Source organism: Schistocerca cancellata, chromosome 4, assembly GCF_023864275.1.
Source record: "Schistocerca cancellata isolate TAMUIC-IGC-003103 chromosome 4, iqSchCanc2.1, whole genome shotgun sequence".
NCBI classification, from domain to species: domain Eukaryota; kingdom Metazoa; phylum Arthropoda; class Insecta; order Orthoptera; family Acrididae; genus Schistocerca; species Schistocerca cancellata.
The window spans coordinates 631,525,038-631,552,292 of record NC_064629.1 but is presented as its reverse complement, the minus strand read 5'-3'; the positions used below and the strand labels follow the sequence as shown (position 1 = coordinate 631,552,292).

The window sequence follows — 27,255 nt, the reverse complement described above, 5'->3', positions numbered from 1 at the left end:
AGATGATGGACTCCGTTTGACCCGACAGAGTGATATTCTTACTGCAGTTTACCGGTACTTCACGGATCTGTACTCGCAATGCGATGCACATGGTGATGACGGCGGCGGTATCGCGCATCCTCTGCCCCCCGTAGTCACGCCTCTAGAGAACTCGGCGGTCGTACACGATTTTGCTCCAGACGAAGTCCTTGAACTGATTTCTGGCTCGCCATCAAATAAATCCCCTGGCCCTGATGGTTTGCCACAGGAATTTTATGTGCGTTTCTGGCCCATAATCGGACACGCATTTACAGATGTTCTCAATGAAGTGATGCGAGGTCGAATTGTATTGATACCAAAAAGCAAACACCGAAAAACCTTAGATAACTTCCGGCCGATTACGTTACCCAATTCTGATTACAAAATCTTTGCCAGAGCACTCAACAGCAGATTGTCTCCATTAATGAAGCAAGTAATTCACAACCATCAATCATGCTTCCCTGGCCGCACTATTATGACGCCCCTTTCGGAATATAGAGATGTAATAGCCATAGCGTCAGTCACTAACGTGAATCTCGTTTTGCTGTTTATCGACTTTTGCAAGGCATTTGATCGTGTCCGCCACGAGTATCTTCTACAGCTACTGCAGCGGTGTGGTTTTGATCAACGGGTTATTAATGTCGTGCAACATTTCGTCACGGGCATTAAAACCAAAGTCAGTGCAAATGGACAGCTTACTCAGCCTATTGAGGTCCAAAGAGGAGTGCCACAGGGGAGCCCTCTCTCCATGATGTTATTTGTTTTATCGCTCGAGCCACTCTTGCGCTCCATTCATGACCAATTTGCAGGCTTATCGATCGCCGGGACGTCCTTTGTGGTTCGTGCTTACGCCGACGACGTCGGAGTGTTACTGCGCAACGACGGAGACGTATCAATCCTCAAGACCGCGGTAGACGAGTACTGTCGCGCTTCCCGTGCTAAAATCAACGCCGATAAATGCACATTTGTCAACATTCGAGGATTCAACGCAGTTATTGCACCTTGGGCGAAGCGTATCGAAGCCCACACCACCCTGGGGATGATTATCGACAAATGCCCGCTAAAAATGAATGCAAAAAATTGAAAGCAGATCACCAATAAAATGCAAGGTGCCATCTATGAAAACAATTGGTGGTCCGTTGACATTCTACAACGCATACGACTCCTAAGCAGTTATATATTCAGTAAAGCGTACTATAGTATGCTTTCCAGTCTGCAAGATGCAGGCCAAACAGATGATGAAACTCTCTAATAGATTTATCTGGCAAAGGCATCTGTTCAAATTGAAATACACTACGTTGACGTCTTCCAGACATGCCGGCGGACTCAACATGCCTGACATTAACCGAAAGTGTACTGCGTTATATATTAAACGAATCACCCCCACTTGTTGGACAAGGAACCTCTCAGCGCAACCATTTGGCTCTTCCGAACCTTACAACCCACCGATATGCACCCACCCATTGATGTAAAATGCATTACAAACTACGACATGTCAAGCAGTTTTTTCTTGAAGTAAGCTATATTGATGGAAACTATCTCACGCAGGATTTACCGACGACGCACCTGTTATTAAAAAGATGGACATCTCCAATAGTCCAGAATCCCATTGAACTTAAATACCCGAGTGTTCATTGGAAGGCAGTTTGGGACAACTTAAGTTTAACCGCCCACACTGCTGGCGTCCACGTGGTATAAAGTGGTACACGATGTTATACCCACTAATGAAAGGTTGCATAGAATCGGCTTATGTGACAGTGATAAATGCGTTCGCTGTGGTCTGGTCGACACCTTACGTCATCGCTTCACTTGTGGCGGTCATCTCATTAACTGGAAATGGGTGCAGCAGAGGCCCGTAGCACCCCAGCCAGCCACTGCACCGACATCCTGCTCTGGCCGGACACGAAACATTTTCCCGCTACCAAGAACAACGCCGTGATGTGGCTGTTAGGACAGTGTGTGACATATACCATCATCCACAATAGTGAAGATAATCTCATTAGTTTCGAGGCTTATATGAGAACGGCACGTTGGAAGATGAAACGTTACCCAAATTTCAGGACGATGTTTGGTAACATGTTAGACATAATTTTTGAAAAACAAAGCGTAGGGTAATTCTCGACGCCTGTAAGGACACAAATCACATGCACGACGATGTAGCAGACAAACTACACAACGAATAAGGGGTTACAGCTCTTCCCAGGACTGCTCCCGGCTTCTCAACGGTGTTAATAACTTCATTTGACGCTTTCCTTAATTTATGTTGCCTGTGCATGTCTTTGTTATTCGTTTGTATGCTCAAAATGACTTTCTGTCAAGAGTTTGGACGGTTGTGAATCAATTGACAGAACTGCAATTCTATTTAAGACAGTCAATTATATACCCACGAGTACCTTATATATATATAATTCTCTTAAATATGTTTGCGTTTTGGTTCTATGTATCTGTCTGGACCGAAGATGCTATTGCAAGTTTAAAATTTTTGTTCTGTTTTGTAAGCTTAAGAATGGCACTATATTGAAATGTGTTCTTCAGTCTATTGTAGGATACAATTCGTGTTGAAACAGTTGCAGTACTGCATTATTTTGTTTTTGTGCTTATGTGCTTATATGATTGTTTAATAAAGGGAAAAAAAAGTGGTCAGCGCGACAGAATGTCAATCCTAAGGGCCCGCGTTTGATTCCCGGCTGGGTCAGAGATTTTGTCTCCTCAGGGACTGGGTGATGTGTTGTCCTAATCATCATCATTTCATCCCCATCGACGCGCAAGCCACCGAAGTAGCGTCGAATAGAAAAACTTGCACCCGGCGAACGGTCTACCCGACGGAAGGCCCTAGTCACACGACATTTACATTTATTTATTGCATCTACTGACCAGCATCGTTAGTGAGATAGCACATGGCATCATATGCAAACGAAGGAGTTTTTCTTCCGTTCAATTAATAGTATATCCCCTCATCGATAGTGCACAGTTTAGTAACTTACCTAATTTAAATTAGTAATTATTATGCATTGCTTAGTGTGTATCATGTTCTAAATAATATCTATACATATACAGAACTGAAAATTACGTGAGCACCCTCTACAACGGTTAACCTCTATATTAGCCATAATTTATCGGATTTTCTTTTTGTGATAATTTCGCGAGATGTATGTAGCGGGAAGACCCTTAACATCGACTTGCTGCAGAATTCTTGAACGTAACTTCCAACATAATAAATTTCCCAAAGACGGAAACGCTGCTCTCCACAAATCTGCACGGTTTAAAAACCATCGCTTGTGCAAAAAACAACTTGCTCTTTTCCCACATGATATCCTGCGATGAAGGACAACAGTCAGGTCCCATATTACTAGACTTCCAGAAAGCATTTGAAACGGTTCCCCATTGCGTACTGTTAACGAAGGTACGAAAATATGGAATAGGTACAAGAATATGGAACAGGTTCCCAGATATGTGAGTGGCTTGAAGATCTCTTAAGTAATAGAATGCACTACGTTGTCCTCGACGACGAGTGTTCATCGGAGACAAGGTTATCATCAGGCGCGCCCAGGAAAGTGTGGTACGACGTTGTTATTTTCTGTATACATAAATGATCTGAAGGGGGGGAATGAGCAGCAATATGCGGCAGTTTGCTGATGATGCTGTGGTGTACGGGAAGGTCACGTCTTGAGTGACTGCAGTAGCATATAAGACGACTTAGGCAAAATTGCTAGTTTGTATGATGAATGGCGGTTTGCTCTAAATGTTGAAACATGTAAGTCAATTCTTGTTGTTATGGTCTTCAGTCCAGAGACTGATTTGATGCAGCTCTCCATGCTACTCTATCCTGTACAAGCTTTTTCATCTCCAAGTACTTACGGCAACCGACATCCTTCTGAATCTGCTTAGTGTATTCATCTCTTGGTCTCCCTCTACGATTTTTGCCATCCACGCTGCCCTCCAATTCTAAATTGGTGACCTCTTGATGCCTCAGAACATGTCCTACCAACCGGTCCCTTCTTCTTGTCAAGTTGTGCCACAAATTCCTCTTCTCCCCAATTCTATTCAATACCTCCTCATTACTTATGTGATCTACCCATCTAATCTTCAGCCTTCTTCTGTAGCACCACATTTCGAAAGCTTCTATTCTCTTCTTCTCTTAACTATTTATCGTCCATGTTTCACTTCCATACTTGGCTGCACTCCATACAAATACTTTCAGAAAAGACTTCCTGACACTTAAATCTGTGTTCGATGTTAACAAACGTCTCTTCTTCACAAACGCTTTCCTTGCCATTGCCAGCCTACATTTTATATCCTCTCTACTTCGACCATCATCAGTTATTTTTCTCCCCAAATAGCAAATCTCATTTACTTAAGCTTTGTGTCGTGCCACGAATCTGCAGTGAATCTCGCAGTGATATATACTCAAAAACAAAGCCGAACACTGGAGTCGTTGTGAGGTCCTGTCAGAAAGTCACCAATGGGAGCCAAACAGTGCCTTATGGTCGGTTATGAGATGGAATTTGTTGTCACAAAGGAAAACATGGAAATTCTGGGTGGCGTACACAATGGCTGAAGCCTTCTTTTCCGTCAGAAAATAATTGTGTCGAATGGCTGTCAACGTTTTGCAGGCGTACTCGAGAGACTGTTCAGAGCTGTGAGCATTTCTGTGAGCTAAAACCGCTCCAGGCCCGTACTGAGAAGCATCCATTGCCAAGATCAGCTGTTTCTCCAGTGTAAAAATCAGAGGCAGGGCGCTGTCTATAGCAGCGTCTTTATAAGGCGAACGCCGTGTCACAGGCTGCTGGCCAAACGGAAATAACACCCCTTTTTTGCACCTCGTTAACGGATGAGTTATGTATGCCACATTAGGAAGAAATTTCGAATAATAATTGACTTTGCCCAGAAAGGATTAGAGTACCTCCATGTTCCACAGTTTAGGGACGTTATCAATCGACGTTACGTGGTGCTTCATAGGTTTCATACTGTCCTTCTAAGGAAGGTGATCCAAACATCCGATTTCTGTCTGAAAAAAAAAGACTTTAATTTTCCCGGATTACACTTAAGGCCCGTCCCTTGCAATTTAGTATACAGAATTCAAAGGTTAGTGATACGTTCCTGGGCTGAGGAACCCGTGACTATGATTTCATCAAAATATTCTGTACAGCATGTACACCTTGTGTTAATTGTTCCAAAAATTTCCGAAAATTGCGGACGCACTTGTGATGTCGAGTGGCAGGTGTGTATAATGGTACAACCCGAAAGGCGTATTGACCATTATTTGTTGAGAAGCAACACCCAGCTGAAGCTGCAAATACGCCTCCGCTAAATCTATCTTAGAAAAACACTCACTGCTCGCTAATTGCACGAGTATTTCTTCTGGGCGTGGAATGCGGTATCCATCCGCTACAGATTACGTTTTAATGGTGGACTAAAAATCACCACATAACCATAGCGCCCCCACAGACTTTCGGATAACAACCAGAGGCATAGTCCAAGGCCGTGCAACCTGTACAAGTCTCCCTTAACACTGGCCCGCAAAGTGAATGTGTCAGGCCGAGCACCGCAAAATTTGGGAACTGCCGTTGGTTTAAGGGCGATGTAGGCATCGTAATCTTTTGCAGCACCGAATGCCGGCCAAAACACTGACGCGGACTCGTGGCAGTGGTCGTTAACGCCAGGAACGGGATAGAGCCGGAAACGAGACGCACAGCATCCCGAATTGGAAAACCTAAAACTGTGAACTCGTCGAAACCAAGAATGTTTTCGGACGTTGCGCTTCCGATGGTCAGAAACGTGACCGCCAGCCTAACAAGCTGATACTCAAAATCGATCGCGAAATTGTCTTGAACAGGAATCGGCTGGTCGCTGTAACCTACCAAACGACGATTGATAGAGGAAAGAATAGGACGACCCAAGCGATGATACGTTTCAAGAGACACGAGGGACACAGATGACCTGATATTAACACGAATACAGAATGGCTGTTGCCGAATTTGCAGCGTAATGTAAGTCCTGAGCGAACACTGAGCTCCTGGCTGAGCACACAATGAACCTTCAGGAACATCATGTCCATTTCTGAGGACTGGCCACACCGGTAGCCACAGCAGGCAGCCTTCACATGTCCTTCATTCCGCCAAACCACTCGCCATGCACGCTGTTGCGGGCAGAAACTACGGACGTGTGCTTGGAAACTACTAGGATATGTGGGAAACTGCTTTGGGAAGAGCCATAGTTCGATCAAGACGAAAACGACCACGGTGTCGGTGAACGACGCCATTGCTGTGGTACTGAAAATACCGCGGCCACTCACACTACGTTCTCAACTTGTTCAATTGCAGCCTGCGAAACATCGAACATCTGAGCAAGAACCAGGACCTCCTCGACTGTGAGATCTTCCAAATTCAACGTCTCCCGACGCACCTCTCTGTACGGAACAAAACAGACGACCAGTTCACGTATCAGAGAGTTGGTATAGCACTACTGATAATGAAAACACACATATATTTACCTCCACCTTAAGTCCGGGGGTCGGCTACCCACGACTGATAGGACAGGCCCAGTTTCCTTGCCACTGATGGAAAAAATGGCTCTGAGCACTATGGGACTCAACTGCTGTGGTCATAAGTCCCCTAGAACTTAGAACTACTTAAACCTAACTAACCTAAGGACATCACACACATCCATGCCCGAGGCAGGATTCGAACCTGCGACCGTAGCGGTCCTGCGGTTCCAGACTGTAGCGCCTTTAACCGCTCGGCCACTCCGGCCGGCGCCACTGATGGAAGCCCGTATGAGAAGCCATAATGTGACTTTGCTTATGATCATAATAATTGAGCAACTAAAACTCTTGAGAAAAAGACGACGCTTCAGGGTCAGATAACAGAGAGATATCCGAGGCAGATGAAACGTTTCGGTCTCAATCCAAGACAAGCAAAAAGATTGTATATACTTTGTGATCAAATGTAACCGGACACCTGGTTGAAAATGACTTACAAGTTTGTGGCGCCCTCCATCGGTAATGCTGGAACTGAATATGGTGTTGGCCCACCCTTAGCCTTGATGACAGGTCCCACTCGCGCAGGCGTACGTTCAATCACGTGCTGGAAGGTTTCTTGGGGAATGGTAGCCCATTCTTCACGGAGTGCTGCACTGAGGAGAGGTATCGATGTCGGTCGGTAAGTCCTGCCAAGAAGTCGGCGTTCCAAAACATCCCATAGGTAACAATTTGTCCATTATATTTGGACTGTTGATCTCCGTGGCCGTGGATAATGATATTTCACTGTAAAAATACAGCAACCAGCTGGTTGCTGTATTTTTACAGTGAAATATCATCCCAAAGGTGTTCTGTAGGATGCACGTGAGGACTCTGCGCAGGCCAGTCCATTACAGGGACGTTATTGTCGTGTAACCACTCCGCCACATGCCGTGCATTATGAACAGGTGCTCCATCGTGATGAAATATGCAGTCGCCATCCCCAAATTGCTCTTCAACAGTGGGGAGCAAGAAAGTGCCTGAAACCTTAGTGTAGGACTGTGCTGTGATAGTGCCACGCAAAACAACGAGGGGTACAAGCCCCCTCCACAAAAATACGACCACACCATAAAACTACCGCCTCCGAATTTTTCTGTTGGCACCACACACCCTGGCAGACGACGTTCACCGGGCATTCGCCATACCCACATCCTGCCATCGGATGGCCACATTGTGTACCATGATTCGTCACTCCACGCAACGGTTTTCCACTGTCCAATCGTCCAATGTTTACGCTTCTTACACCATGGACGCGTCGTTTGGCATTTACCAGCGTGATGTGTAGCTTATGAGCAGCCGCTCGACCATGAAATCCAAGTTTTCTCACCTCCCGCCTGTCATAGTACTTGCAGTGGATCCTGATGCAGTTTGGAATTCCTGTGTGATGGTCTGGATAGATGTCTGCCTATTACACATTACGACCCTCTCCAACTGTTGGCAGTCTCTGTCAGTTAACAGACGAGATCGGCCTGTACGCTTTTGTGCTGTACGGGTCCCGTCACGTTTCCACTTCACTACGCATTGGAAACAGTGGACCTAGGGATGTTTAGGAGTGTGGAAATCTCGCGTACAGACGTATGACACAAGTGACACCCACTCACCTTACCACGTTCAGAGTCTGTGAGTTCCGCGGAGCGCCCCATTCTGTTCTCGCACGATGTCTAATGACTACTGAGGTCGCTGATGTGGAGTACCTGGCAGTAGGTGGCAACACAATGCACCTAATGTGAAAAACGTATGTTTTTGGGAGTTTCCGGATACTTTTGATCACATAGTGTATATTGTTTTGCCACTATATGAGTTATGCGTATTTTTATTACTATAGAACAATTATCGTTCAAGAGAGAGATAGATGTGTGCTTATACTAGAAACCTTACATATTTTGATAGATAATACAGACAATTCTTATTTTTTGGGTGACGGATTGAATTATTTTTGTTCGTAATCAGGGCCCTGTAACTATACTTGCGTATTAAATCAAGCCACAGGCATGTGCTGTTTGTATGCACAGAGTTACTCCACACAACCAAACACCTACTTAGGTACGAAACTCCAACATACAAGCACTATCCATTGCTGTTTACAGTAAATACAGATATCCCGATTTTCCGTGCTGTATCAAGAATTTTCCACACACTCTGAAGTAATTTGTAAGCCTTCGTTGCACGTCTCAGTGGCCTATTCTTTTCCCAGTAACGGTTTACAGTCTTCCTTCTTGACAATTGTTTTCGCTATGTACTTCAGTTTTAGTTTTAACTTCAGCCTCTTGTGAAATTACAATGAAATGAACACCCTTAGCTGCCTACAGGCGTTGACATACGTCAACGAGGACAAATGAAAATGTGTGCCCCGACCGGGACTCGAACCCGGGATCTCCTGCTTATATGGCAGACGCTCTATCCATCTGAGCCACCGAGGACACAGAGGATAGCGCGACTGCAGTAATGTATCACTGGTACGCCTCCCGCGTAGCCCACATCCTCAACGTATTGTCCCGCACTACATTCGTAGTGCCCCCGCCCATTATACTCATTACTCGTGGCGCGTTGCCGATACCCGTAAGAGTTCGGGCACTGTTTGTGCATTCGTACAGAAGAAGAAGATGGTCAAGTGGCCGGTGAGCCTTAACTATATATATATATACTAAGATGGTATCTGTTCTTTTGGACATGTCCGAAAGAACAGATACCATCTTAGTATATATAGTCAGCCTCTTGTATTTATAGTTTCCTTTTTCATTCACATAACACATTAACAGCACTTAAAGGAGCAAGTTCTATAATAGCAGATGTTTTAAGGATAGTGGCCGAGCGGTTCTAGGCGCTACCGTCCGGAACCGCGCGTCCGCTACGATCGCAGGTTCGAATCCTGCCTATGGCATGGATGTGTGTGATGGCCTTAGGTTAGTTAGGTTTAAGTAGTTCTAAGTTCTAGGGTACTGATGGCCTCAGATGTTGAGTCCCATAGTGCTCAGAGCCATTTGAACCCTTTTTTTGTTTTTGTTTTAACACCTGTAGAACAATATAATTGCGTAGGCTTCCGCGGCCAGAATCAGTCGACATAAAAGTTTTATGGGTATGGTACCGCGTCATAACGTAAAAAACTACTGCTGCCGGATGAAAACCAACGTTTCGGCCACGGTTGCAGCGGCCTTCTTCTCGGACTAATGGTGCGTTCTAGCTATGCAGTGTCCTTAATTTTTTGTTGTTACTGTTCACTGCGCATGCCATTACGTCATAATTCTAAAACCGCAGTTAGTTTCATTGGTCACTTAAGTGAACGCACCATTACACCCAGAAGAACGCCGCTGCAACCCTGGCCGAAACGTTGGTTTTTCTCCAGCAGCATTAGCTTTTACATTATGACGCGGTACCATACACAGAAAACCTTTATGTCGACCTGTGGAATAACATCGTTTACGGGAACCAGTACTAGTTTGTTAGTATCAATATTTGACGGTATTTTGGAAATTAATGTCCTTGATTGAGAGAAAAATATGTTTCTCCAGCTTTAATATAACATTTCTGTAAAATACTTAAATCATCTTTGTGAAACATGTATTAGTAATCTCGCCTTGTTGCTGCAGCCGTATATTTTGCAGATGTGACAGTTACATTAGATAATCTGTGCATTTTATTGAAAAACTTCAAGAGGTTTATGTCATCCCAAGTGATATTCTTGTCACCTTTGATGCAGTGTCCCTGTTTACTATGGTTCCTGTAAGCGAAGTTGTTTAATACATAACAGATATTTTTCCGATTGACATAGTGGGTTTATTTAGACATTGCCTTACCACAATTTATTTCCTGTAAAACAACGAAATTTACAAACAAATCGACGGAGTGGCTGTGGGCAGCCTTCTTCCTCCAGTTGTTGCCGATTTATTTACGGAGTTCCTCGAACAGCGGGCGGCCCAGACGGCCAGTAACAGACAAGCTAAGTGGTACAGCTATCTGGACGATACTTTTGTAGTATGGACTCACGGAGAAGAGAAGCTGAATGAGTTCTTGGTGCATCTCAATAGTATTAACCCAAAGATACAGTTTACTATGGACAATAAGAGCAATGATCAACTTAATTTTCTGGATGTATCTGTAAGTGAACGCGTAGATCGGACATTCCATTAAAGAAGATAAAAAGCCAGAAGTACTGAGTAACAGCCGGCCGCCATCTGGAAAAGTTTTTCTCCCGTTCATTAATAAAATTACGAATCGATCGGGAAAGCTTGACCGAAGTATGGGGGCGAAACGATCTTTAGACCCACCAATAACATCAATGAATATTTAAAAACGGCAAAAGATGCACGGTATCCCCTAGCAACACCTGGAGTATATACACTGATGAGCCAAAGAAACGGGTACACCTGCGTAATATCATGTAGGGCCCCCGCTAGCACGCAGCAAGTGCCGCAACACGATGTGGCATGGACTCGACAGATAACTGAAGCAGTGCTGGAGGAAACTGACACCATGAATCCTGCAGGGCTGTCCTCAGATCCGTAAGAGTACGAGGGTATGAAGATCTCTTCTGAACAGCACGTTGCAAGGCATCCGAGATATTCTCAATAATGTTCATGTCTGGGTAGTTTGGTAGCCAGCGGCAGTGTTTAAACTCAGAATAATTTCCTGGAGGCACTCTGTATCAATTCTGGACGTGTGGGGTTAGCATTATCCTGCTGGAATTGACGAAGTCTATCGGAATGCAAAATGGGCATGATTGGATGCAGGTGATCAGACAGGATGCTTACGTACGTGTCACCTGTCAGAGACGTATCTAGACGTATCAGGGGTCCAATATTACTCTAACTGCACACGCCCTACACCGTTACGGAGTGCCTTTACCAGTTTTTTGTAAAACACAATTTCTTCAGGTCTAGTTGTCCCGAAAATTCTGTATCTTTTGCTCGCTCTCCAACGCCATGCATTCGAAGATTAGGTGTGATGCAGTTTCTTCACCCTCATCACAGATCCTACATTTAGGGTCTTCTTCCGTTATACCCACTGTTTGTAGGTATTTTTTGAAATTCCCATGGCCTGTCATCAGTCCAGTAATGAGTTTGATCTCTTTCCTGTTCAATCCCAGGATTTCAGAGATTCTTTTAAAACATGGCTTGGGCGTCATTAGCTTACCATGTTTTTGTTTATGGACCTTGGTCCAATATTCTACGTGCTGTTTCCTAGTAGTAGTAGTTATAGTTAGATCATAGCCTTGGTGATTGTTAGAACAGTTTCCGGTCCAATAAATGGAGTCATTGCCCCCATCCTGGCCAATCTGTCGACTTGTTCATTGCCACAGATCCCTGAGTGGCCAGGGACCCACACTAGTTTTACCCTCTTGCTTCCCCCCTAGCTCCACCAGAGCCCTGTGGTTTTCTGCAACAGTCATAGAGCTTGTTGCAGGAGCTGCCAATGATTTCAGGGCTGCCTGGCTGTCCGAATAGATGTAGATGCTACGGTCATTGTAGCACCTACGCATATTCCCATCCACACATGCCCCGACTGCAGTAATTTCGGCTTGGAATACAGAGGCCAGCTTTTCTAGGGAGATGATGCCCTCGAGTCATGGCTGAACCCCGTACACCTCTGCCCCAACTCATTGGTCCGATTTCGACCAATCGGTGAACCAAACGATGTTCCCCGTACGTTGTCGAGCTGTTTCTCCCCACTGCTCCCTGCTTCCAGTTATTATATTTTAAGGCTTGTTGAAGCAGTTGGGAGTTATTATATAGTCGGCAGGCATTTCCCCAGCCATTCCTATATTTACCTCACTCGCTATGTTAGTTTATGATTCTCGATATCCGAATGAGACCCAGTTTTTACCAGTTTTAAGCCTGTATGCCCCAGCTCCTGCCTCCATCTTGACGTAAAGGTGTAGTGGAGACATGTCCAGCATGGCTTCCATTCCAGCGGTTGGTGTTCTGCTAATTCCGCCTGTTATGGCTAAGCAGGCCAGTCTCTGCACCTTAGCAAGCTCCTTGGCTGCAACCCGCTGTTCTACTTTTCTTCCACCACATTACGTCCCCGTAGGAAATCCTAGGCCCAACCACTGTGATGTATATCCAGGACATACCCCTGGGGCTTAGGCCCCAGTTTTTGTCACAAGCACTTCTGGAACTCGCTAGAGTACTTTTTGCCTTGGAGCAGATGCTCTTAATGTGAGGGGTCCACGTTAGTTTCTCATCTAATGTTACCCCTAGATATTTCACTATCCCCTTCACAGGTAGAGTTTCATCGAAGAGCTTTAGATTCCAACTTGAGTGTTGGATATGCCTCTTCGTAAATGGCACCACAACTGTCTTCTTAGGATTAACCCTCAGATCCTCTCTGATGCACCAATTTTGCACAATGTTCAATCTTCCTTGTGCCATATCTCTAACTGTGTCAGTAAATTTGCCAAGTATTACTATTATGACAAGGTCATCTGCGTATCCTTGGCAGAAGCACTGTCTGGAATTTTATTCACCACTAGATTCCACAATAAATGGGACAGAACTCCACCTTGTGGGCAGCCTCTAGTGGTGTTAATTACCATCTTTTCATTCATCATGGTAGCCTCTAACTTCCTTCCACTAAGCATGGCCCTGGTCCACCCACATATAGTGGTCCCTAGGTCATGCACCTCTGCTGCTCTTACCATGGAGTCGAAGGTCGTGTTACTGAAGGCCCCCTCGATATCCAGGAAGATGCAGAGGGCTATTTCTTGGAAGTGAAGTGCTATCTCGATCCTCCCAACGAGATGGTAGAGAGCTGTCTCACATGATTTACCTGGTTGATATGCGTGTTGGTTTGAATGTAGAGGGGGCCCTAATTAGCCTCCTCTCCCCAACGTATACATTAATCAGTTTTTCCAATGTTTTGAGAATGAAGGAGGACAGACTGACTGGTCTCATGTCCTTGGCCTTGGTATGATCAGTTCTCCATGGCTTTGGAATGAAGACAACCTTCACTGCCCTCCAAGTATTGGGAATGATTCCTACTGCTAGGCTAACCCTGAATAACCTGCATAGGACACTTATGAGCTTCTCTCCTGGCTGTTGCAGGAGAGCTGGAAAAATTCCATCTGGGCCAGAAGACTTGAATGATTCGAATGTTCCAACCACCCATTGGATTTTATTAAAGTCCACACACTCCTTAGCCGATTCCCAGTCCTCTCTTCGAGTGCCTGAGAACCATTGTCTCTCTGGGATCACATTCTGGTCTGTGTTGACCGGCAGAGCATATTGAGGAAAGTGAGTTTTGAGGAGCAGTTCCAGCGTCTCATATGCTGTCTTTATATATAGCCCATCCTCCTTCATCAATGTACCTCCTGGATTGGTTGGTACTCTAGTGAGGATTCTGTGAAGTCTGGCTTGAACAGCCGTGCTCTCCACCTCCTCACAGAAAGCCTTCCAGGATGTCTTCTTTGCTTTTCTGATTGCAAGGTTGTAATTGACAAGGGCCTCACGATATTTAGCCCATTGTCCTTTACGTCTCGCAATGTTAAACAGTCTCTCTGCCTGTTTTCTTTGCATTTCCAAGTTATTATTCCACCAAGGCACACTCCTATTTGTGCACTTTTTGGCGATTGTGCAGTTGTCCTGATATGAGGTCACTATGGCAGAGGTAACAGCCTCTGCTACTTCCTCAAACTCTACTGGATTCCCTATCGAGGTTTTAATTTCCGATAAGTCTAAGTCAAGGTCCCTCCTATATGTTTATCAGTCTGTTTTCTTGGGATTCCTATAGGTCATGGTCTGTCTGATTCCCATTTCAACCTTGAATTTAATGTACATGTGGTCTGATGAGGATGGCTCTAACACCACATGCCATTGTTTGACATAGCTGCCCATCATCATGGAACCAAAGGTTATGTCAATTACTTCTTCCCTTCTGCTATTCCATAATGTAGGTTCGTTACCCCTCTTCAGAAATCTCCAAATTGTTAGCTAAAAGAAATTAAAGAAGGTACTCACCTCTACTGTTGGTGTCCTTGCTACTCCACACTAGGTTGTGGTCATTGGCATCGCATCCCACCAGCAGTTGTCACCTTGTCGATGGCAAAAAAAATGGTCCAAATGGCTCTGAGGACTATGAGACTTAACATCTGAGGTCATCAGTTCCCTAGAACTTAGAACTATTTATACCTAACTAACCTAAGGACATCACACACATCCATGCCCGAGGCAGGATTCGAACCTGCGACCGTAGTGGTAAACAGTTCGTATGGCGATCACTCGTGATAATCGTTAAATCCGGGTTCGAGTCCCTGTCCGGCACTAATTTTCATTGTCATCATTCCATTACACAGCTGATGGTAGTCCATATTTGCAATTGCGAAAACATTTCATGAGTTTCCATTACTGTTTACAGCAAACGCTGATATAATGTATCCCAGCTTTTTTTGCATGTACTCTGTTTAAAGTAATTTGTCAGTATTGTTTACACACCGGCAATGGCCTGATCTTGTTTGAGCAGCAGTTTATGAAGTGATAATGGGTGTAGCCTTTGTTATAGAACGTGATTTTGTAAAAATCAGTAACCATGGCTATGACACTCGTGGTTCAGTGAATGACCTATGAGCACTTGATATTTTTACTCGTTTTGCGGTAATGCATCACCACACCAAGCATCATGTTAGATGTGAAGAAGATGAAGCATCCTGCTCAACATTAGAAACGGATAATCAGTTATACTGGCTGGCATGTTATGCTTTTTACTACATTCATATTAGACCTGTTCGAGGTTATGTACAAAACCAAATTTCCAAGGAAGGCTGCAGCAGTTAACAATTGGAACTATGGTGGTATGGCCCTCTAAAACCTATACTGACTGTATTCCCATAATCAGTCTCTCAATAATATCATTTAATGATAATGTTCCAAAATATATGATGTAAGAACCCAAGATATATCCACAAGACATATGAACTGACCAAGTACAATTTTAGGAGGGAAAACGGCGTTTTTAATAGGTATTCATTGTGATATATCACTTAAACTGGAAATGTTCGTAGTACACTAATAAAAGTTCATAATACTCCCAATACGAGATGTACACGGGACAAAAGGCAATGGTAGAACATGACAGAGATGAAATGTGGCCAAAGACAATGGCGGAAGAAGACATAAATTAAAGTTCGATATCTCATAAATACTATCTTCAGACCAAAATAAAATCATTTATCAAAATAACTAAAGACTTTGAATCCAAAAACAAAAACACACACACACGTTTCTGGTGCTGACATATTTTTTGAGAAGATGTGGAAATGACATTGATAGAAACATTTTGTCGCTGATCAAATTCAGTAGTTTTTGCAGACATTTTAAATGTTTAATTAACATGACTACACTGGGAAAGTATCATGAAACAATTTACACCACTATGCCTTATGCTCAGTGTAGGCCTAAAATGAAAATGTCAATTATCTACTTAAGATATTATTTCTTAGTCACATGTGTTTTATAATGAGTTAAGCATGGAAATAGTATTGGAGCATTTAATTTGAGAGCCTACAATGATGTTTTATGCACCAATTTTGACAGACGTGTGTGTACGTGTGATTTTGATGATGAAACTTACGTATTACAGATCAGAACTGCAAGTATTTTACATAATTTCTGGGTAAATAATTGGAACTTAGTGGAAAATTCATATTGTTCAGAGCCTTGCGATCATGGCGCAAAAAATTAAGATTGTTGAATACTTCTGAATGTGGTGCAATTTTCAGATCGTTTGGATATTTTTGAACATGGGATAATAACGGCCATTAGCACATGTGAACTAGTTCTGTCGTCTTGGACCTTTTAATTATTTTTGAATTTTTATTTTTTTAAATTTTCCCCCATCCTGCCTTTTATTCCCCATTAGTGAAATCTTGCATTTTTAAATTTCTCACCAGCTCGATCTTGAGTATAGAATTTTCCACCACTGCCAGCAACTGTAGTACCGTGACTACAGTGCCAACTAGCAGTGGACCCTTGAACTCTGCACTGGAGCTGACACAGCCATACTACTGCCTACAACACTGCGTTACGTGCCCTTCACCCAATCTTCCAGACTTCCCAACATTTCCTACATGTTCACAACAGTAACATCAACTTCTTGTGAAACTTCTATTATCTCAAAATCAATCTCATCAAAATCCTAGAAATAATCTTAGGACGGACATTTCGTTACTTCTTTCTTCGTTGCCATCTCACTATTTATAACCATCCCATCTATCTTCCCAATATACTAAAAAATCTTGGGCAAATTCTCAAACTCAAACCAATCTGGCATTCCCATCTATTAACATTCAACAAAAAGCACACATGCGACTAAAACTGCTAACAGACCACACATGAGGATTACATCCCTCCACCATCTTTCAGACCTACAAGAGCTTTATTCAACTCAATCTTATTTTCACCGGTGTGGTAATCCTCTCTGAGCCTAAAAGACTTTACCACTCCTTACATGACCTCGAATCCCATGCTGTCTGCCTTGCCTTCCGTATCCATTATCCCTCACCCACATACATCTTCTTCCAAAAATTAAATCCCATATCTTAGAACATTCTCGTCAGTTCTACGTATTCCATAAACTCGAAGACCAAAATCCCAATTCCCAAACAGTCACTTTAAATTCAGTACGTTTCGCGCTCCTATACCATCATATTTCTCCCATCCTTCACTTCCACACATGCCACATCCCGTCTTAAGGGAATTTTTAACAAGCCCTCAGTGCCTGATCCAGAACGTCCTGGTGATATTTTGCTGTCCTACCAACTACAATCCTAACCTCTGTATCCACTCGTTACATCAAGGCTCCTCTATCTTATACAACCTCTCATTATCAAAACCCAGTCCCCACTTCTCCCTAGTCCGCAGCTCGTGGTCGTGCGGTAGCGTTCTCGCTTCCCACGCCCGGGTTCCCGGGTTCGATTCCCGGCGGGGTCAGGGATTTTCTCTGCCTCGTGATGACTGGGTGTTCTGTTACGTCCTTAGGTTAGTTAGGTTTAATTAGTTCTAAGTTCTAGGGGACTGATGACCATAGATGTTAAGTCCCGTAGTGCTCAGAGCCATTTGAACCACTTCTCCCTGTTTCTGCTCCCACCGCCCACCTCTTACTCATACACTTCCCAGTACTTAAAAACCACATCCATGCCCAGAAATTGTGTCCAGATCATTTTATCCTTCATTATCCCAATCTCCCTTCCCATCTTACGACCCTCACCAGGAACCGAGGAAACATGCACAACATCCATCGCATATAACCGTCATCGACTCCACAACACCAGCCATAGCAACTCTACCTGCGTTTCGTACAAAAGTGTCATCAATAGAAATCATCTTTCGTTGTTTTTAATATACATTATTTTATTCATTTTAAATTTCAACACTTGGTGATGTACGGCATACGAGACAAATTAGGTAAGGTATTACTCCACGGATTTATTGGCTGCGCTACTGCCTCACCGTCCTCACACTGAATTGCGATATAGGATAAACTTCACAACTTAAAAGACAATAATTAAACCCCTGTAGCTATCTAACAACTTTCAGGAAAGGTACCGAGGCTCAATCACTGGATTGGAAAATGTTCATCGCTAATAGTTCAGTACATCACCTTCAACTGGCTGTTATCAGTTGCCACTGATAATTAACATAACAACAAAACAAGAACACAGTTCAAAATTAACGTGGACTAGGTCACTCAGAAACGCTACTCTCAATATTGCGTGGAAACAAATGAAGTTTATTGGTATCAAAATGTTCAAATGTGTGTGAAATCTTATGGGACTTAACTGCTAATGTCATCAGTCCCTAAGCTTACAGACTACTTAACCTAAATTATCCTAAGGACAAACACACACACACCCATGCCCGAGGGAGGATGCGAACCTCCGCCTGGACCAGCCGCACAGTCCATGACTGCAGCGCCCAAGACCGCTCGGCTAATCCCACGCGGCTTATTGGTATCAGTTAACCCTAGTTATGTCCGCCACTTTTATCTAACTCCACTTCCAGCTATTACCTCCACGCTTTGCTCTGCTGCCGCTTTTTACCAAACAAGTCCGCCCACACTAATCTCCAATGCTTGCAGAGAAAAACACGAAAATGCATAAGCAGAATTTCTACACGGGAAGTCACTTTCGAATGCTTTGTAGAATTTCCGAGTCGGAAAAGAAACTTCGTTGATCACGAAGGATCACTAACTTAAAACTTCCGAAATGCTAACCACTTAAAAACACAAATTGTGCCCCAGAGCCCCACTACCGGCCAAGTCAGTCCACGAGGGCTACCGGCGAACTCTCCGATTTCGCGAGCTCCATATTTCTCCACAAATTTATTTGGCGTTCAGCTTACCGCTTTCGTATAAGTTGCTGTCTCCTGGATGGACATAAAGAACTTTTTCTGCAATAGATGTTGACGACACCGACCGTCACTGGGTAACCACTTGCCCTTCACTTCCCTCTTGTAAACTCTAGTCACAAACCATACATGAGCATTACTGGAAATCTCTGCCTAACATCTCGCAGCACGCCTCCCCTCCCCCCCCCCCCCCCTCCATGAAAACGGTCCTGTCGTAGACAACGGCTAATGGGAAGGAACACAGCCACGGCCGGAAATTGAGATGTTACATATCTACCAGGGACAAGCGCGAGTAGGACCCGCGCTCTCAGAGTTCTGTCCAAACTTAATTAAGTGTGTAGATAGTTCGTCTACAGGTTTTGATGACCGAGTTCGTGAGTATCAGAATATGTCACATAAATGGCGGTATCTTTTCATTTGAACGGCTTAGAAGCTTAAATTTCTTACATGGCCAAGAGACCATAGGCCTCAAGATCTCACATAAACTTCAACGTCATACCTCTACCCGTTCCTGAGAAAAAGGGTCGCAACAGACAGACGGACAAGAAAGTGATGTTTTAAGGGTTCTGTTTTACCGACTGATGTACGAGATCCTAAAAATCAGTCCGTAGAATATACAGGGTGTCCGAAAAGTCTTTCCCTGATTACATAAATTGATCACTCACGCTAGATGCAAGATACAAATATGAAACTGGTGTCTAATTGTTTACAAACTATCAAAGTTTTTTTCACACATCAGTAAACTTCCACATGAGCACCCTTGGTAGCACGTAGCACATCTAGGCGATATTCAGTTTCCGTCCACACATTAGCCAACATCACTGGAGGGATCGATTCAACGACTGTGGTTATCCGTTGCCGCAGGGTTTCAAGATCTGGTACACGTGTTCGGTAGACCTCGTCCGTGACATAACCCTATAAAAAGAAGTCTAATGGGGTTATGTCAGGAGAGCGTGGAGGCCAAACCGTTGGCCCATCACGACCAATCCATCGCCCAGGAAAGGTCATATCGAGATAGGCACGGACGTCCAAACCCCAATGAGGCGGTGCACCGTCTTGCTTAAACAAGACATCGGGGTGACACTGAAGCAGCTGAGGAACAGCATACAGTTTCAACATGTCCAGATACACTGCAGATGTGATGGTAGCCTCAGCGAAGAATAATGGCCCGATAATTCGATCGTGCAATAGCGCGCACCAAACATTCACCTTTGGACTGCCTCTGGTGCACTCCATGACCTCGTCAGGGGGTTGTGAACCCCAAATGCGCACTTCATGGCGATTCACTACTCCACTGACAAAAAAGGTCGCTTCGTCGGAAAAGGTAATTCGTCTGAGATAACCATCATCGTCCTCAGTACGTGATAGCATTTCGACCGAAAAGTCATATCGACGTGTACTGTCATTGGGCAACAAGGCCCGAACGATTTGTACTTTGTATGCACGAAACAATAAACGTTTGTATAAAATGCATGGAGAGAGCTATTTGGCATCTGTAATTCACGTGAGGCCCTGCGCACCGATTTCATCGGACTTCGCAGAAAAGACTGCCTTACAGCTTCCACCCTGTCTGCTGAGGTTCTTGGTCGACCAGACCTCGGAAGGTCAGCAATCGATCCTGTGTTCTTGAACTTCTCATACCAGGCTTTAATGCTCTTGACATCAGGTGGATTCCTTCCAAATGTTGTCTGGAAGTGTCTCTGCACTGTGGTTGGTGATCGTGTCTCATGGTACCACAGGACACACTGTGCCTTCTCCTGATTGGTTAACATGGCTTCTTTGGCACTGCACCTCATCCACTACTTACTTACTGCGAACCTAAAACAGAAAAAAAAACTTTGATAGTTGTAAACAATTCGACACAAGTTTCATATTTGTATCTTACTTCTAGCCTGAGTTATCAATTTATGTAATCAGGGAAAGGCTGTTGGGACACCCTCTATAGTTACTACACTAAATACCCAACAGTACGTCGTAACTGTGGAGAACAGAATTGCATTCCTCTGTAAAAATTCCGGCAGTCAGACAGAGCGTCTCAGCTGAATTCCCAGCCTAGCAGAGCGCCTCTGTCGGCCTCAGGCAGGCAGCGGCACGCGAGGGGAATGTTGCCGCCTCGGTGTTGCACATGCCTAAGGCATGTGGCGCCGCCCGATTGGGAATGCATCGGCAAAGAAAACTGACGCACCCCTCACATTGCGGTACAGGCTGGCGCGTCGGAATGTTATTGCGTTCCTGGGTGCTGTTTAATTAAAGCTGCCCCTAGCCGGCGAGGGGCGACCCGGGAGCAGATGCGCACAAAAATTAATATTCCCGCAGATGGCGCTGCAGGGGTGCACGGCCGCGCTGGCGAACGGGCGCCGATATTGAGTGGGGCCGCACGCGCCCCAACATCTGTCGCGACGCCCACTCCCTTCTCTCTCTCCCCCCACCGTCCTGCGATGCAAGCGTGCAGGCCAGACCTGCAGCTTAGCGGCTTTCTTTGCACCTGTGCACCCCTACTGTGTGTTACTGCCATTTACCTTCTTGTTCGTAATCGAGGATGGACGATAGATTTGGATTCTGTAAGGAAACTTCCCATTCTTGACACTTTTTTTTTCAGTACAAAAACTGATAGAAGATTAGTGTTTAACCTCCCTTTATAATAATGGGGTCATTAAGACGGGGCACAAGCTCGGAATGGGAGGAAAGTGAGGAAGTCATTCGACCATGTCCTATTCAAAGGTAACCTTCTGGTACTGTAATCACCTTAACCCTTACAGTCCCAACAATATGAAAAAATATGTAATTTTAAAATTTTACACAAAACTAACCTCATAGTAAGCAACGAATACAAGAAGAAATTGGCAAAAAGTAAACAATCAATCGCTTCAAGTAGGTGGTTTCACTTTGGAATCACTCGGACACACAGTTTTCAGCCACCCATCATTTCATGTGATATGTTTGAAAGCAATTTTGCATTTTTCCTAGACACATTAGCCCGTCTCGCAACGTCCATGCACTCATACATGCACTCATAATGCCAAAAACAAAGTATATTGCTAAATAACAAGCAAAAAACAAGCTTACATTTAATAAATTTACACCAAATTGCAAAATTTATATCCAGCTACAAAATTTATGGAAGTACTTAGTGCACTAGCAAAAAACAAGTTTACATTTAATAAATTTATATACAGTTACAAAATTTATATCCCATTACAAAATTTATAAAAGTACACAGTGCGCCAGTAGTTTCATGTCGGAACCATTCATAAAAGCAGTAGTACAATCTCAAATTTACGTTACAACACTTACTTTCAATGTTAATTATCTCCTCAATATGACCACTATAAAAACCCCACACGTCATAAACTGCTACAATCACGTAGCGAACACTTCGTGGCGACTGTTGCTTTGAACGCTTTAAGTGACCGATACAGTGCATTATGTTCGTAGAAGTACCTCTCAGTGGTTTCAACCGAGAGGCATTGGTACTTCAAAACAAAATTAATAAAATGATGGTTTGAGACAGAAGGTTAAGGGATTTAGGGAAACCATGGAAAACTTATACCTAGTTGCCGAACGGGAATTTCAGCCACTGCTTCTCCTCTGCCTTCCCTGCCCCCTTCTCCATTTCCACCGTTTCCTTCCTCGAGACCAGTGTCTTATCATCACTGCACCAACTCGATCGACTAGATTTCTCAGAACAAGAGATCGAGAGATGTCAGGAGGATCGAGCGAGCTGTCCAAAGCATGCCTGATACCAGATATTCATCCTTTGGACAGTCTGCGTAGATTTCTAGCTCAGTGTCAATATTGCTCAAAATCTTATGTTATTCCCCCAATTTCTCTGGACATCCAAGGCTTTATTAAGATTTGCAACGTGTATTCGCTAGCCAGTAATATGTGAGTATTCTTTGCGAAATAATAGTAAAATTATCTATTGGTATAGTATACAGAGTGTATCACAATGTACTGCGTAAACGGACACGGTGAAAATTTACAATGACAAAAGCAAAAAATAAATATGGAACCGCAAACGAGACATTCGCGAGATCATTGCGAATGTGTGGTTACAAGCCACCACTGCCCTCAGTTTGAAATGTCCCAGTTAGTACAAACGTATCTGAAATTTAAAATGTTCGATTACGTACCCACATGAATTGGCTAAAATTTCGCCTAAGGCTTGCCTTAACAAGAAATACATTAATACTTTAGCAAGTGACATGTTACAAATCTTGTACACTCGTACGTGTTAAAGAAGATGTTCCACATGTCGACATCGCATCTGGATGCAATACTTCACTCGTCTCAAAGTGAATTACGAATTACTTCAAACACTTTCGGAACATCTCGTAAAGCTTCACTAGACGACACAATTCGCTGTTCCTGTTCTTCAACTATATCATCAAGAGTGCTGTACACTTTTGTTTTGATTGGTCCCAGAGAAGAATTCAGAGGCTTGAGATCAGATGATCTTGGCGGCCAAGGTACAGGGCTCTGCTCCACGTATTCATCCTGAAACACAATTACGCGGTAGACTTAGTCTCACATCAGCAGTAATTTTTTCTGGTACCCCATTATGCATGTACGGTCTTCACTAACCACGGTCCATTGGTGAAATTTGAGGACAGTTAGACGAGTACTTAATGGAAAAAATTAAATTTAAGAAACATTTGTACCAATGAGGTCAATATTTCAAAATCAAGTCAGTTGCATAGTAACCACACATACAAACTTACATGGAAAATGTTTTCGGATCTCCAAATATGTCCGTTGGAACACTTTTGCTTCTAGTATAGCAAGAATTCACCTGTATCAGTTTTTGCTATTAACTGTGATACACCCTATATAAATGACGGAGAATCCCCATATTCTAACGATTCTTCTCTGTGGGTGACTCGCTATCTGGCCAGAAACACCTCGCTGCTTAACCAACATATGTTATATTGTAGCTGAGATAGTGGACCTATACTCTGGAGGAAAAGGGCTACGATTTTCGCTACTAGAACTAAAATTGTACGATATTTTGCTAAATTTTTAAGGCATATCCACAAATTATTGCATTTCCTTATATTCAAGTCATGAGATGCTCAGCAGTAGCGTACATACAGGGGGTGGACAAAAATATTGAAGGAAACCGTTGGCATTCAAAACAGCTTCCAGTCGTCTCGGAATGGATAAATATGAGTACAGATCCAGCGTGGTGCCCATTCTTCCTGCAGATAACGATGATGGACGTGGATACCGTTCACGCACTCTTCTCTCCAAAATCGGCCACAAAAGCTCAGCAATACTAAGATCTGGTGAATGTTGTGGCTAAAGGAGATGCGACAATTCAACCTCGCGCTCACAAAAACCAGTCCTCGACAATGCGAGTTGTGTGAATAGGGGCCCTGTAATCTTGGAACGCAGCATCACCATTGGGGAACAAACACTGGACCATGGGATGGACCTGATTAGCCAAAATGGTCACATAATACGACTTTGGCAGACTGACCATGGTGCCCATGGAATACTACGATATGGCTGACAAAATTATCACATAACCCACCACCGATTCACTACTGGGACGTAAGCTCTGCCAGAGGTCAGAAACTGTCTGAAACAAAATTCATCCAACCAAATGACTTTCTTCCATTGCATCATAGTACAGGTTTTACGACTTCGTCACCACGTTTTCCTATTATGAATACTTGCATCGCTAATGAGTGGTTTTGAAATTCCAGCTCGCCCAGCAGTTCCCTACTTATGAAGCTCCATTCGTGTTGTTTTGGCGCTAACAGGGTTCGCGAGTGCAATATTCAGTTCTGCAATGATTTTTGCATCTGTCGCCATCTTATTTTTCGCCACAATCCCCTTCAATGACTGCATATCACGATCATTTGACTCATATTTTCTTCCACGTTGTGACTTAGCGGATGATGTTTTTCCGTTCTCCCTGTATGTGGGCCGGCCGGTGTGGCCGAGCGGTTCTAGGCGCTACAGTCTGGAACGGCGCGATCTCTACGATCGCAGGTTCGAATCCTGCCTCGGGCATGGATGTGTGTGATGTCCTTAGGTTAGTTGGGTTGAAGTAGTTCTAAGTTCTAGGGGACTGATGACCTCAGCTGTTAAGTCCCATAATGCTCAGAGCCATTTGGACCATTTTGGACCTGTATGTGGTATAAATTTTCTATACGGTGCCGCCTAGAAAACGAAACACTTCGGCTACCATCGCTAGGGAAGCACCCGCTATACGAATACCAACAATTTTCCCACTAATAGAGTCTCTGGGCCGCGCGGGATTAGCCAAGTGGTCTTAGGCGCTGCAGTCATGGATTGTGCGGCTGGTCCCGGCGGAGGTTCGCGTGCTCCCTCGGGCATGGGTGTGTGTGTTTGTCCTTAGGATAATTTAGGTTAAGTAGTGTGTAAGCTTAGGGATTGATGACCTTAGCAGTTAAATCCCATAAGATTTCACACACATTTGAACATTTTTTTAGAGTCTCTGATCTTCTACGTAATGCACTCATAACTACGCAGAACGGTGTTCTGACCACGACTGACACTTGCAACCTATTAAGGGCGTTACACAGTGTCGTTCGTGGCCAAACACAACAGTGCCATCTCAGGCTTGCCTAGAATTACATTTATGTTCAGTTAGCATTCTCGCGATTTTTCCGTATTCGTGTCCAAGCCCTATTTAGGCAGTTAGAATATGTTTCATATATCCTCATTAGCATTCACAGGAAGGGTCAGGCAAGATACGATACACAACATTCATTCAGTGCAAACGGAATAATCCTAATATAAATACGGCACGCAGTCTCTAGTAATATCACCTAAGTTTTACTATTGGAGACAGCCGGCCGGTGTGGCCAAGCGGTTAAAGGCGCTACAGTCTGGAACCGCGTGACCGCTACGGTCGCAGGTTCGAATCCTGCCTCGGGCATGGATGTGTGTGATGTCCTTAGGTTAGTTAGGTTTCAGTAGTTCTAAGTTCTAGGGGACTGATGACCTTAGAAGTTACGTCCCATAGTGCTCAGAGCCATTTGAACCATTTTATTGGAGACAAAATACGAAGAGCGTCGGGTACTGATTGAAAGTCAACACCCAAGACCGAGAGAACGAGTATTAGTCGATCACAATATTACATATTTCTCTTGGGAGTGAGGGCGCTTCTGTCGGCTTATCGCGAGTTTTAATCGTGATATTTCACGATGACACACCGAAACACTTGATAGTACTTGTATAACTGTCTTGAAATCATTGACAGTGGCCGGCCGCTGTGACCAAGCGGTTCTAGGCGCTTCAGTCCGGAACCGCGCTGCTGCTACGGTCGCAGGTTCAAATCCTGCCTCGGGCATGGATGAGTGTGATGTTAGACTTAAGTAGTTCTAAGTCTAGGGGACTGATGGCCTCAGATGTTAAGTCACATAGTGCTTAGTGCCATTTGAACCGTTTTCAGTACAAGCCAAACAGCGATTTTACAACGGAACACAAGGTTAGTAGTAATCTTTAAAGAATTTATCAGGAAGAAAGAAATGTCGCAGCTATACGAGAAGTGTGGTTTAAACTGACTTACATTGTAATATCTCTTTGATATTGTTGTAACAATGTGGGTGTAGATGCTCAATCCGACGAATATTTTATGATCCGCACTCTCCATTCACATACGCCCTGCTGAAAGCTTTCTAGGTATAGTAGTCAGAATTAAAGCAAAATTAAGGAGCTTCTTGGTAATATCCTGTTACTACCGGACCATAACTAGAAACGTTAATGACGTCTTGCTTAGTGACTTAGAAAAACAGGACAGTATCTAATACGTGCAGAAGGCCGATGGCGTTAGATACAACCATGTGCTCTCTGGAATTAGCTACGTTGGCCCAATGGGCAGTTCAGAAGGACGCAGTACCTCACGCCATCTCCCAACTGACATTAAATTGGAGATATCGGCAGCTTCCAACAAGAAGATGGAGACATGGTGGATAAAATAAATGTGTTCGAAATAACGTAAGATATCGGCCTAAGTTCCCAAATGAAAATAAATGTTCCAACCAAGATAATTTCTACTGCAAATTTATACTAATAAACAAACAAGATTTCAAAATCATCTTAACAAGAGAAATCTAAGAATTCAAGAAATATGTAATTGCTGGGGCTATAATGGTACGATGCTGTTACAAGCAAAAATGAATTGACAATATACTACTCAAATCATAGTATCTATATATTTCTGCAACATCAAAAAATATATTCCCAGGTGAAGAATATTAGAAAAAAATTGCGTAGAATTGGACAGCATTTGGCAGTAACATGCGGCAGTTGGTTCTGTGACGACAATAAATAAAGATACTAACTTTGTGCATATATGAAGACAATTTAATACTTTGAAACATAAGAACCAAAGAAATAACAATGTCAAGA

At 43.7% G+C, this 27,255-nt stretch overlaps 1 protein-coding gene and 1 non-coding gene across 2 annotated transcripts in view; one reads left to right on the top strand and one right to left on the bottom strand.

Moving 5' to 3' along the window:
- LOC126183890 (glutamate decarboxylase) overlaps window positions 1-27,255 on the top strand; it is a 240,210-nt gene that overhangs the window by 59,465 nt on the left and 153,490 nt on the right. The window lies entirely within an intron of this gene.
- On the bottom strand, window positions 8,882-8,955 carry Trnai-uau (transfer RNA isoleucine (anticodon UAU)). The gene has a single exon. It is a non-coding gene; the product is annotated as a tRNA-Ile (tRNA).